Source organism: Lissotriton vulgaris, chromosome 2_1 (assembly GCF_964263255.1).
Source record: "Lissotriton vulgaris chromosome 2_1, aLisVul1.2, whole genome shotgun sequence".
In the NCBI taxonomy this organism is placed as follows: Eukaryota; Metazoa; Chordata; class Amphibia; order Caudata; family Salamandridae; genus Lissotriton; species Lissotriton vulgaris.
In genome coordinates this window covers 477,303,217-477,315,573 of record NC_141687.1, presented here as the reverse complement: position 1 = coordinate 477,315,573, position 12,357 = coordinate 477,303,217, and positions in this window count along the sequence as shown.

Here is a 12,357-nt window from a genome sequence, read left to right as displayed (position 1 = left end):
ATGGTCGGCCCGGAATGTACTGGTCCTCCCATTCTCTTCTGGCGCCCTGCAGGCCACGGGGGGGGATGTCTTGCCTCTGCCTCCGACCCCCCCCCCCTCTTATCGCCTGGTCTGGACATCACGGATATCAACGCCAGGTGTCGGCGTGGGGTGTGCTGGGAGGGAGAGGCGGCGCGAACGAGCCTCTCCCGCCCCCATAGGTGGGGGCCCATCAGCTGCACCCCCAATGCTCCACTCACCCAACAAAAGGGTCGTCGCGTAAGGTGCACCAGGAGAGGAGCCAAGGCCGACGGGATCTTCTTCTTTCTTCAATAATGTCTGCGACAACACTGGGGGGGGATGTCTTGCACATGCCACCAACCCCCCCTCCCCTCAAATCTCCTGGTCTGGCCCCGGCTTGGTATGAGCTCCCCGTTCAGTCCTGAAGCGGCGCCCTGCAGGCCACGGGGGATGTCTTGCCTCTACCTCCGACCCCCCACTCTTATCGCCTGGTCCGGACATCATGGATATCAACGCCAGGTGTCAGCGTGGGGAGGGAGAGGCGGCGCGAACAAGCCTCTCCCACCCTCACAGGTGGGGGCCCCTCGACTGCACCCCCAACGCTCCACTCACCCAACAAAAGGTCTTGTCCACTATTGCGAGGCAATGATGCTCCGCTCACCCAGCGGGGGTCTCGTCCACTGTTGCGGTGCAACGGCGCTTCTGAGTTCAACTAGAAATGAGTCCCGCATCCAGAAATGTTCTCCTCAACTTTGAAGATTCTATAAGAGCCACGGGGGCCCCCGACCCCCGCAGACACCCCCGATGGGGAATGACTGCCATGATCACCCATGGACCGACCACGACGTAGCCGCGGGGCATCGGCGCGCTCATGCCGGCGCCGGCCTCAGTCTTGAAATGACCAAAATCCTGCAAGACTACCAACTTGATCAGTTCCGGTGGGACACCAGTATGACCCGGTAGGAGAGATTGTTGCCTCCCACCCCACTTTCACTGATGGTTCATGTCGCCAGTCCCCTCTGCTACCCTTCAACGAAAACTTTTGGACTGCCGAAAGAGGTCCCGGTCCAACCACGAGTTGGTGGAGACATTTTGACTATACTTGGACCTTCCTGACCTCACCCAAAATGGCGCCGGTACAAATGAAACTCTCAACTCCTTGTTGTGCCCCGATTGCTCAGCCTTGATATCATGAGATATGTATGCAGTTTTTAGCACATGAATTGATATGGGATAAGACTGATTATATGTTCGGACAATGAATTGATCCGGGATGGGTATTGATTATACGTTCGAACAATGAATTGACATGGGACGGGTACTGATTACACGTTCGAACAATGAATTGATATTAAGTTCTAATGCATCATTGATTACTCTATTTATTATTGAAGGTTCGAATTGTCGACACTTTTGGTACTTGCTCACAATGAATTATCGATATGATTTTGTTGCACTTGTCGCACTTTTTACTATGAAATCAACGACCACTGACTCTGTTATGTTTTCCACAAATAAATACCCCCCCATTTACAGTTCCAGCCTGCTCCGTGGCCGGCCCAAGGGGTTGTAAGCCCGTATTTGGGCATCAACATTTTTATTAAAGGTTTTTGAAAAAGCAAACGTAGTTGTAACGCATAGATTGGTAAGTTTCGAATAAATGGCCACTGTTTCCGATTTTTTTTAAAAATTTTTTTTTAAAAAGCAGGTGAAATGAAGCAGCTCAATTAGTTAAGGGTTAAAAAGTATAGTACGCAGAAACATTGAAAATATGAATGGTCCAGGTTTGTTGTATGTGTTTTTCATTTTTGTACAGCATAAAGCAATCGATAAAGATCCTGGTATTTAGCCTCTACTTTATATGCTACCTGTATCAGGGAAGTTGTTTTAAATGCCCCTAAGCCACCCCGAAGGAATGTCACCTGCCCTCCTAGTACGAACGAAAACGACCCCGTACCACTGTAGGTTATCTCTCTTCCTCAAAAATGACAAAAATTACTTTCTAGGACGTTTTGGACATTGATGATTTTCATATGATCTATTTATTAAAGTAATACTCATCTCTCCGCATGAAATTAATTTTCCACATGCTACACACGTCAATCTCTTCTGCCCAAAGTTCTTTTGCAGATTTGGGACCATTTCCCTTGCCTCTGACTCACTTATTGCTAAGTCATTGGTGGATGTTTTTGCCGGTCGGGGGTTATCCACCAAATCTCGAAGTTGTGCTTTAGAATAATTAAGAGGGTGCCACCTCTCCATGTGCCGATGCATGGTATGATTACCATGGCTATATTTTTTTTCGGTCCCTCTCGAGAGTTTTTTTTTTGCAGATGAGGCAGGTAACGAACCTGGCATTAACTTTCTTTTCATGAGAAGAAAAAGAAAAAAATTGCCAGATAAAATTCACTTTCACATGGGACGTTCTTGGCATTTCTTTCAGAAACTTTTACATCACTGTGTCATTTCTTTGTCTATCCTGGTTAAAGCAATGTCATGTTTAATATAAGCACTTCCACATAGGATTGGGTGCATTGTTATAAGGCATGTTTTAAAAGTGATTTAATGAAATGAGCGACATTTCACTGAGTGAGTTCAGCAACACTGATATATGAAAACATTGGTGGAAAATGATATTAAATGTTAAATGGTGTTCTTTGCAGGAGTTTAAGTCCTTTGTTGCAGTGGCAACTCTGCCTCAGGATTAGGGGGCCGGGGGGCTGAGTGGTACTTGTATGATATGTAGAGTGAAATGACAGGCTCTCCTCATGAGAAATAAAACTCTGTTCTTGTGTTCCTGCTTCCAGCGCCCGTCTCTTTATTTGGTAATCGTTCAAGATGGGAACTAAGTGGCGTCTTGTGCCAGCAGCCTGGGCATCGGTTGTAATCTGGGCTGAATTTTCCTCAGCACGGGGTGTGATTCTCAGGGAAGAGCAGCGCATATGGGATGAGGTTTATGGCCCATACATGAGAGAGAGAGTGTGGGTGACCAGTGCTTGGGGGAGATGCTTGCGAGGGTGGGGAGCCATGCTGAGGATCAGCGGCGTGCAGAGAGTGGGTCTGGTCAAGGCATCTAAAATGGCTGCCGTGCACGACAAAAGTGTGGCATTGGAAAAAAAGCAAGATGGCGCAGACAATGTTTATCAATACGGATTAATTTATAACAATTATTTTTAACAATATATTTACTCGCAGTGTCAAAATGGCGGTCAACACTTCCTGATTTCTTTCGAATCGAACGTTAACAGAAGTCACGCAGCAAAAAAAAAAAAAAAAGCTCACGCGCAACTGCTGGAAGACAAGTATCAACATATATGAGCCTCCTCAACCACCCTCAGAAAACATACGGGCTCAGGATACGTCTCCCATACCCCCTTATACCCAATACTCACATTGCTTTTCCTCCATCTTGTAATTTAACTAAATCGAAACACAAAATGGCGAATTCCCGTTTCGCTACCAGTTTGCGACCCGGTTCGCGAACCGAGAAGCGCTTCTACCGCGAAAAATCAAATTTTTTTTATTTGCCCCATGGGACCCTTTAATAACCCCAACATCATTCCTAGGGGGTCAAGAGGAGTCTACCTTGCCCCCTTTCATTAAATTCCCCCTTCGTTTTTCTCCTCCTCTTGTCTCTCGATCCTACCAAGAGACAAGATGGCGGCCGCACTGGACTGTTTAGAATGTTTTTTATTTATTTTTTATTTTTATTTATTATTAATCTTATAGAGCGCGACAGCTACCCGTAAGGGTTTCCCGGCGCTAATTGACAGCAAACAACATGATTGATCCTGACGGAAAAGGATTATTGGGCAAACAGCCAGGTCTTTAGGGCTTTTCGAAAACGGAGATGGCACTGCTCCATTCGTAAGTCCACGGGAAGAGAGTTCCACAGTTTGGGTCCCAGTACAGCAAAGGAACGGCCTCCCACTCTGGAAAGCCTGAACCTAGGTAAGCAGAACAGATGTTGGGAAGAAGAGCGAAGTGAGCGTGTAGGTAAATAAGGCTTAACGAGTGCTCGAAGGTAAATGGGAGCAACTTCAATTTTAATCTTATGCATAAAGCATAGTGCCTTAAATTTTACTCGATTTTCAATATTAAGCCAATGAAGTTGCTTAATGCGTTCCGTGATTGGATCATATTTCCGGCATCCACACAGGAGCCGGGCAGTAGCATTCTGAACCAATTGGAGACGACGCAGGATCGCCTTGGTAACCCCCAGATAGAGCACATTACTGTAATCCAGTCTAGAGGTCACCAGGGCCGTCACAACAGATCTTTGGGTGTCAGATGGCAGAATCCAAAAGATCTTTCTCAGCCATCTAAGAATAGTAAAACAGGTGGCTGAGACTCTATTGACCTGGTCTTTCATCGACAGATCCCTGTCAATGAGAACCCCAAGGTTCCTAGCACGTTCCGATGGAGTGGGTAGAACGCCCATGGTTGACGGCCAGTGTCTCGGACTCCAAAGGTCAGGTTTGTTGCCGAAAACGAGCACCTCCGTCTTATCGCTGTTAAGTTTTAGAAAATTACAGCTCATCCAGCGAGAAATGTCACTGAGACCAGATTGCAGAGAAGAAGGTGAAGAAGGGTCTGCTTGAGATAAGGAAAACACAATCTGAGAATCATCAGCATAAGTGAAAAGATTGAGGCCAGAAAGCTGTGCAACATGCGCTAACGGAACAACATAAAGATTAAAGAGGAGAGGGCTAAGGATAGATCCCTGGGAAACACCGTGAGGGGAATTGTAGATGTTAGAAGTGGAAGTATTGGAAAAGATTTGGAAGGTCCTGTCAGAAAGAAAGGACGAAAACCAGAGTAAGGCTTTGTCACAAATGCCAAAAGAGGCAAGGCTATCGAGAAGGATACTGTGGGAGACCGTATCGAAGGCTGCACTGAGATCAAGCAAAATCAGTGCAGCCGTTTCACCTTAATCTAATAAGTGGCGAATGTTCTCAGTAACACCTAATAGGGTGGTTTCTGTGGAGAAGCCTTGGCGAAAGCCAGATTGAGATGAGTGAAGAAGATTATTGGAAGTGACAAAGCGAGAGAGATGTAGATGAACGTGTCTTTCTAAAATTTTTGAGAAGGCTGGCAACAATGAGATAGGCCGGAAATTAGCAGCAACATTAGGATCTGCAGTGGGTTTCTTAAGGAGTGGGGTAACCATTGCATGCTTCCAGCAATGGGGGACCGTGGCTGAAGCAAGATAAGCGTTAAGTAAAGAACAGATCACTTCAAGTTGGGAAGATTCAAGCTGACGTAGAACCGAAATAGGTACGGGATCCATGGGTGAACCAGATTTGATATTGTTTAGGATTTCTAAGAGAGTGGCAGGTACAAGGTCAGGCCAAGTCTGCAAAGAAGCCAGGGGAGGGCAAGTGGTAATAAGGGGTGACCAAGGGCAGGCAGTAGATTCCTCAAGAGATTTTATATCTCTATAGATTGTGTCAATTTTAGATGTGAAATACTGGGCAAGTTCGTCACATTTCTTACTCGAGAGAGGAGGGGGTGTAGCAACTGTCTGTGAACCAGCAAGGTCTTTTACCACTTTAAATAAAACATTTGATTTATTCATGGCTTCTCTAATCAAGTTTGTGGCATAGGTGGCTCTGGTGTGAGCACAGGCCTTGTGGTATAGTTTCAGTTCGGCTTTATACGTAAGCCCGGCAGCAGTAGAGTAATCTTTCCTCCAGGCACGTTCTAGTCTCTTACATTGAGCTTTGTGTAGACGAAGGGTTTCATTATACCATGGGGCGGGAGAATTATGGACAACGTTTTTTTTGTTTGTAAGAGGAAGACAGATATTTAAAGCATCAGAGAGCCAAGAGTTCACCGAGTTAGCAGCTGAGTTCATGTTGTCTAAGTTAGGTCGGTATTTAGGCAAAAGATCAAGCAGTTTTGAGTTGAGAGCTGTAGTATCCAAATTCTTCCAGATTCTCCTTTTAAAATTGAGAGAGGAATTAGGTGTGGTCTGAGTTTTATTGGTAGCTACAGTGAATTTAACTGGATAATGATCTGACCAAGAGACAGGTAAGGCAGGAGAGCATGTTGTTAGTGAAGAGTTTGAGAAAATAGGATCTAAAATATGTCCACCCCTATGTGTGGGGCCCTTGTTATGTAAGGTTGACAGACACCGGAGAGCCAATCAGCTTTGCTTCGCAAAGCTCCGTTACGCGAAAAGTACGCGATCTGGCGCGCTATCCGGGACGCTGTCACAGATATATCTGTTTTTTTAAACGTTAATTTCTCAAAATCCACTGGAGCACATATATTGAGACCCAGCAAAGGCACATCGGGCTAACAGTCCCTACAATTTTGCCAAGTTTCGTGTAAATCCATTCAGCCGTTCGAGCTAAAAGTGAGGCCAAACGCCCTATGGAAAAATGAATGGGAAAAACGCGTTTTGGGACCCCCCTTTTTTCTTGCCCCCCCTTGACGAAACCCCCCCAAATTTTCGGGGGCTGCTCAGAAACAAAATGTGCCATTTTCCTGAAAATTTCAGCCGATTCCGTCCACAAACGCCAAAGTTATTAGAAATAGAATTTTCAAAAGTTCCATAGAGAAAAAATCCTAACTATATCTACCTACTGGCGACCGCCAGTAGGTAATATATATATATATATATATATATATATATATATATATATATATATATATATATATATATATACATATATATATATAGCCGATTCCGTCCACAAACGCCAAAGTTATTAGAAATAGAATTTTCAAAAGTTCCATAGAGAAAAAATCCTAACTATATCTACCTACTGGCGACCGCCAGTAGGTAATATAGATATATATATATATATATATATATATATATATATATATATATATATATATATCTATATTACCTACTGGCTATCGCCAGTAGGTAGATATAGTTAGGATTAATTCCCTATGGGATTTCTGAAAATTCTATGTCTAATAACTTTGGCGTTTGTGGACGGAATCGGCTGAAATTTTCAGGAAAATGGCACATTCTGTTTCTGAGCAGCCCCTGAAAATTTGGTGGGGTTTCGTCGGGGGGGCTGAGAAAAAAGGGGGGTCCCAAAACGCGTTTTTTACATTGAGTTTTCCATAGGGCGGTTGGACTCACTTTTAGCTCGAACGGCTGAATGGATTTGCACGAAACTTGGCAAAATTGTAGGGACTGTTAGCCCGATGTGCCTTTGCTAGGTCTCAATATATGTGCTTCAGTGGATTTTGAGAAATTAACGTTTAAATCAAGATATATATCTGTAACAGCGCTCCGGGCAGCGATCCGGTCCGCTTACTTTTCGCGTTTCGGAACTTTGCGCGCAGAAAGCTGATTGGCTCTCCGGTGTCTGTCAACATTCTAAACAGTCCGGAGCGGCCGCCATCTTGTCTCTCGGTAGGATCGAGAGAGAAGAAGAGGTGAAAAACAAAAGGGGAATTTAATGAAAGGGGGCAAGGTATCCCCCTCTTGACCCCCTAGGAATGTTGTTGGGGTTATTAAAGGGTCCCGTGGGGAAAAGAAAAAAAAAAGATTTTTCACGGTAGAAGCGCTTCACGGGCCGCGAACTGGGCCGCAAACTGGTAGCGAAACGGGAATTCGCCATTTTGTGCTTCGTTAATTAAATTATTAGGTATAAGGGGGTGCGGGAGACGTATCCTAATCCCCTATGTTTCCTGAGGGTGGCTGAGGAGGCTGATATATGTTGATACATCTCTTCCAGCGGCTGTGCGTGAGCTTTTTTTTTTTTTGCTGCGTGACAGTCCGGAGCGGCCGCCATCTTGTCTCTCGGTAGGATCGAGAGAGAAGAAGAGGTGAAAAACGAAAGGGGAATTTAATGAAAGGGGGCAAGGTATCCCCCTCTTGACCCCCTAGGAATGTTGTTGGGGTTATTAAAGGGTCCCGTGGGGAAAAGAAAAAAAAAATGATTTTTCACGGTAGAAGCGCTTCACGGGCCGCGAACTGGGCCGCAAACTGGTAGCGAAACGGGAATTCGCCATTTTGTGCTTCGTTTTAATTGTTTAGAGACAAAAATTATCGCCGCACATCGGCCACAATGCATGAATATCGTTGAAAAGTCAGCGATATTCATGCATTATCCAGCAAATGCTCTTAGCCGTGTTATCCACCTTCCATTGGATAACATGGTTAAAAACTGCTCTGTGCGTGAGCTTTTTTTTTTTTTTTTTTTTTTTTTTGCTGCGTGACGTTTGTTAACGTTCGATTCGATGGAAATCAGGAAGTGTTGACCACCATTTTGTCACTGCGAGTAAATATTTTGTTATAAATGAATCCTTATTGATAAACATTGTCTGCGCCATCTTGCCTTTTTGTCCAATGCCACAATTTTGTCGTGCACGGCAGCCATTTTAGATGCCTTGACCAGGCCCACTCTCTGCACGCCGCCGATCCTCAGCATGGCTCCCCACCCTCGCAAGCATCTCCCCCACGCACTGGTCATCCCCGCTCTCTCTCTCATGCATGGGCCATATACTTCCCCCCATCTGCGCTGCTCTTCTCTGAGAATCACACCCTGTGCCCTCCCGACACCTCCCTTTCACCCTATTCACTACCGCACCCTCTGACACTCCTCTTCCTCTGTGTCCGATTGTCCAGGCCGGACCTAGGCTATCACCTACCCCTGCGGATGTAGTTTATGGCCCCAGCTGTAGAGAATTCAGACATGCCAACCCTCCCGATTCAGGCGTGTGACTACTGATTTCAGTGCTAGTCTCCCGCCTCCCGATTTCTGCAAGCAAAAACCCGGGGGCATATTACGAACAACTAGCGATAATTTTTGTCTCTAACTTGTTTAGAGACAAAAATTATCGCCGCACATCGGCGATTTTTATCGCAGATAAACCTTGCTATTATCGCAGAAAAGTCAGCGATATTCATGTATTATCGAGCAAATGCTCTTAGCCATGTTATCCACCTCCCATTGGATAACATGGCTAAGAACTGCTCAGGGCAGGTGTTAGATTTTGGAGATATTCGCGCTTAGCGCGAATATCTCCAAAAGTTGGTAATAGAAGATAGCGATGTTAGGGACTGTTTCCAGTCGCTAACATCTTGGCACGCCACTTTGCATGTCATTAGTGATAAGTATCACTGACATGCAAAGCGGGGCCCAAGATGGTCGCTATCTCCTTTTAGCTGTCACTAACTGGTGTTAGCGACAGCTTGGTAATAGGGAGATAATTTTATCTCCGCTTTCATGGCTTTTAAAGCCAAAAAAGCGGAGATAAACCCCCTTGATAATATGCCCCACGATTCCTTGGGGGTTTCAGCTGACAGGGCTTGGTATTGTGTTACATGGTAATTTTTCCAGGAAACGTCAGAGGGTCGATGCAGGGGTTCTAGAAGAGGTGATAAACCATTTAAGCCTCATGAACAAGCGCATGGTCTTTTAAAGATTTGTGAAGTACTCGGGGCGGCGGTGTGTGTGTGTCCTCTTTCAGGAGCGGGCGGGGGGGGGGGCACTGCCAGCAACTTGCCAGGTCAGGTAGTGTTCAACACGTGCATCACCCTTTCTCTGCCTGCTATTGCGCTCCATGCTTCGGAAAGGTAAGAAAAAGAACGTGCATTTGAGTTTGAAATGTCCGATCCTGCAGCAGCACACTTCCAAAGCCCACACATGACAATAACCCGATTCAAGGCCCCATTCACCCGTTTTTAAAAAAATAGATAACACTCCAACAAAGTAAGATTATAAAACTTTATTAACTATTAACTATAACGAACGGAACAAAAACTAAAAACATTTAAACATTTTTCAACACAAAAAGCAACAATGGTTAGAAGCTGTCTTTTGTGCGAATAGCCCCAAGGCAGCACAACGTGCAGAGTTCTGGACGGCACCCAGGTGATGTCGCCTGGGTGCCGCACTGGTTTTGGGATCCTACAATGCAGCACAGAAAAACAGCGTGTGGCGTCCCGGGTGGTGCGGGGGGAGGCCTCGTCAGTAGCGGTCTGTTGTGCGAATAGTCACAAGGCAGCAGAACGCGTTGAGATGTTGATGGGACTGTGTCCAGTGTCACATGGCTGACACAACATGTACGACAGGCACCCAGGTGATGTCCAGTAAACTGCCGCACTGGTTTTGGTATCCTACAATGCTGCTCCGAAAATTGGCGTGCGGCGGCCCGGGGGTGGGGGAAGCGGCGTGAACGGGCCTCCCCAGGTGGCGGCCATCTAGCTGAGTTGCGCTCGCTCTTCCGGCTACAGCGTCTCGCTCACCATGTTGTTGAGTTGCTTCCACTCTTGCAGTGCAGCGATAGGCGGCTGCCACATGGCTCTTAAAATGGCGGACGGCTCCTCGGTTTTGGGCCTGGTCCACTGAAATGGCCCTGGGACACCTTGGAACTCGAACGCTTGCCTGCTAGGGCTTGGGCTCCATTCTCGAAAAGCCTCCCCTCAGCCGTGAAGATTCTACAAAAGTCTTGGGGGCCCCCGACTCCCGCAGGCTTCCGGTGGGGAGCGGCTGCCATGATTGCTCGCGGAATGACCACGACGGAGCCACGAGATGGTGGTGCTCTCATGCTGACGCCAGCTTCAGTCTGAATGATCCAGAAACAAGGTGGGGCTTTCATCGTTTGGGAAAAAAAAATGTTCTAAACCAATGAAAAGTGTTATTTTTAGGTCATATGACCAAGCCTTCCATCTTTAGGAAACCAAAAGTAAAATGAACCAATGAAAAGTTTTATAAACAAGTCACATGACCTGTTATGCGGCATAGGGCTACAAAAAGCGTAGAAAATCCGTTGGCACGTGAGGCGGCGTCAGTAGCGGACCAATGTGCGAATAGGCCGAAGGCAGCACAACGCGCCGAGATCCGGATGGCACCGAGGTGGTGTCCAGCAAATTGCCGCACTGGTGTGGCCATCCTACAATGCTGCGCCGAAAGACGGCGTGTCCAGCTGAGTTGCGGTCACTGTTGCGGTACAGTGACTCGAACGCGCCGAGATCCGGATGGCACCGAGGTGGTGTCCAGCAAATTGCCGCACTGGTGTGGCCATCCTACAATGCTGCGCCGAAAGACGGCGTGTCCAGCTGAATTGCGGTCACTGTTGCGGTACAGTGACTCGAACGCGCCGAGATCCGGATGGCACCGAGGTGGTGTCCAGCAAATTGCCGCACTGGTGTGGCCATCCTACAATGCTGGGCCGAAAGACGGCGTGTCCAGCTGAGTTGCGGTCACTGTTGCGGTACAGTGAGTCGAACGCGCCGAGATCTGGATGGCCCTGATGTTGTGTCCAGCAAGTTGCCGCACTGGTGTGGCCATCCTACAATGCTGCGCCGAAAGTCGGCGTGGGGTGCCCCGTTGGCTTATGAGGTGATGTCAGTAGTGGACCGATGTGTGAATAGGTCGGAACCAACACAAGGCGCCAAGATCCGAATGGCAAGTCCTGGATGTTGAGTGCCTCAGTTGAGAGTTCTGAGCAGTGCTTGTAAGACTATCTGAAGTTTATTATAAGAATCAGAGTAAGTTGAAGACTGTCTGAAGCTTATTTGCACCTTTTGCAGCTTCACTATTGCCCAAGGTGGTGTCCAGCGGAACTTTTTTCCTTTTCCTTTCTGCTTCTTTTCCTACAATCCGTTTCATCTGAAGACACGACCAGGTCCCTGAATGTGTGTAGGGGGACGCTATTGAGTGAATGAAAATGGCGGCTTGACACAAAGCTGACTCAAGCGTTACTGTTGATGCTATACAGACAAAAATTGGTTTTCAGTTTGTACATTCTTCAGGTTTTTTTTTTCCATCCAAGTCTGATTGAGAGTTTGTAGAAAAATGGCTTCAGATTTTCCACATACTACTCTTCAACATTCTTCCTAAATGTAACAATGTGAAACTCACTAGGAGAACGGCTGTTTCTGTTTCCTTTCAAAATGCTGCCAACAATATTTTCTGAATGGAAGACACCATCTTGTAGCATAAAGGGCCGAAAGGGGTTCTGGTCTGGCCGATGGTTGGTGGAGACATTTTGACTATATCTTGGACCTGCCCGGCCTCGCCCAAAATGGCGCCGGTATAAATGGGACTCGTAACTCCTTGCCCGCAAATGTATATCTAGAAAATGTTATTGTAAGTGGCCCTGTCCTATTTTAATTACAAAATGTATGTCCACCGATTCCGCAACTGTTAGACACCTTAGTTCTTGCAACCTAATGGCCCGCTCGTTACGTTCCTCTACAGTGTAAATGTCTCCTCATCATATACGATTTCAGTTTGCTCCGTGGCCGGCCCACGTGGTTATAGGCCCGTATTTGTATACTGACATTTTCACAATAAAGGTTTTTAAAACAAAACACGGTAGTAGTATTTACATTGGTAAAGTTTTTACTTTTAGTCACTGTTTTCGAATCAGTAAAAG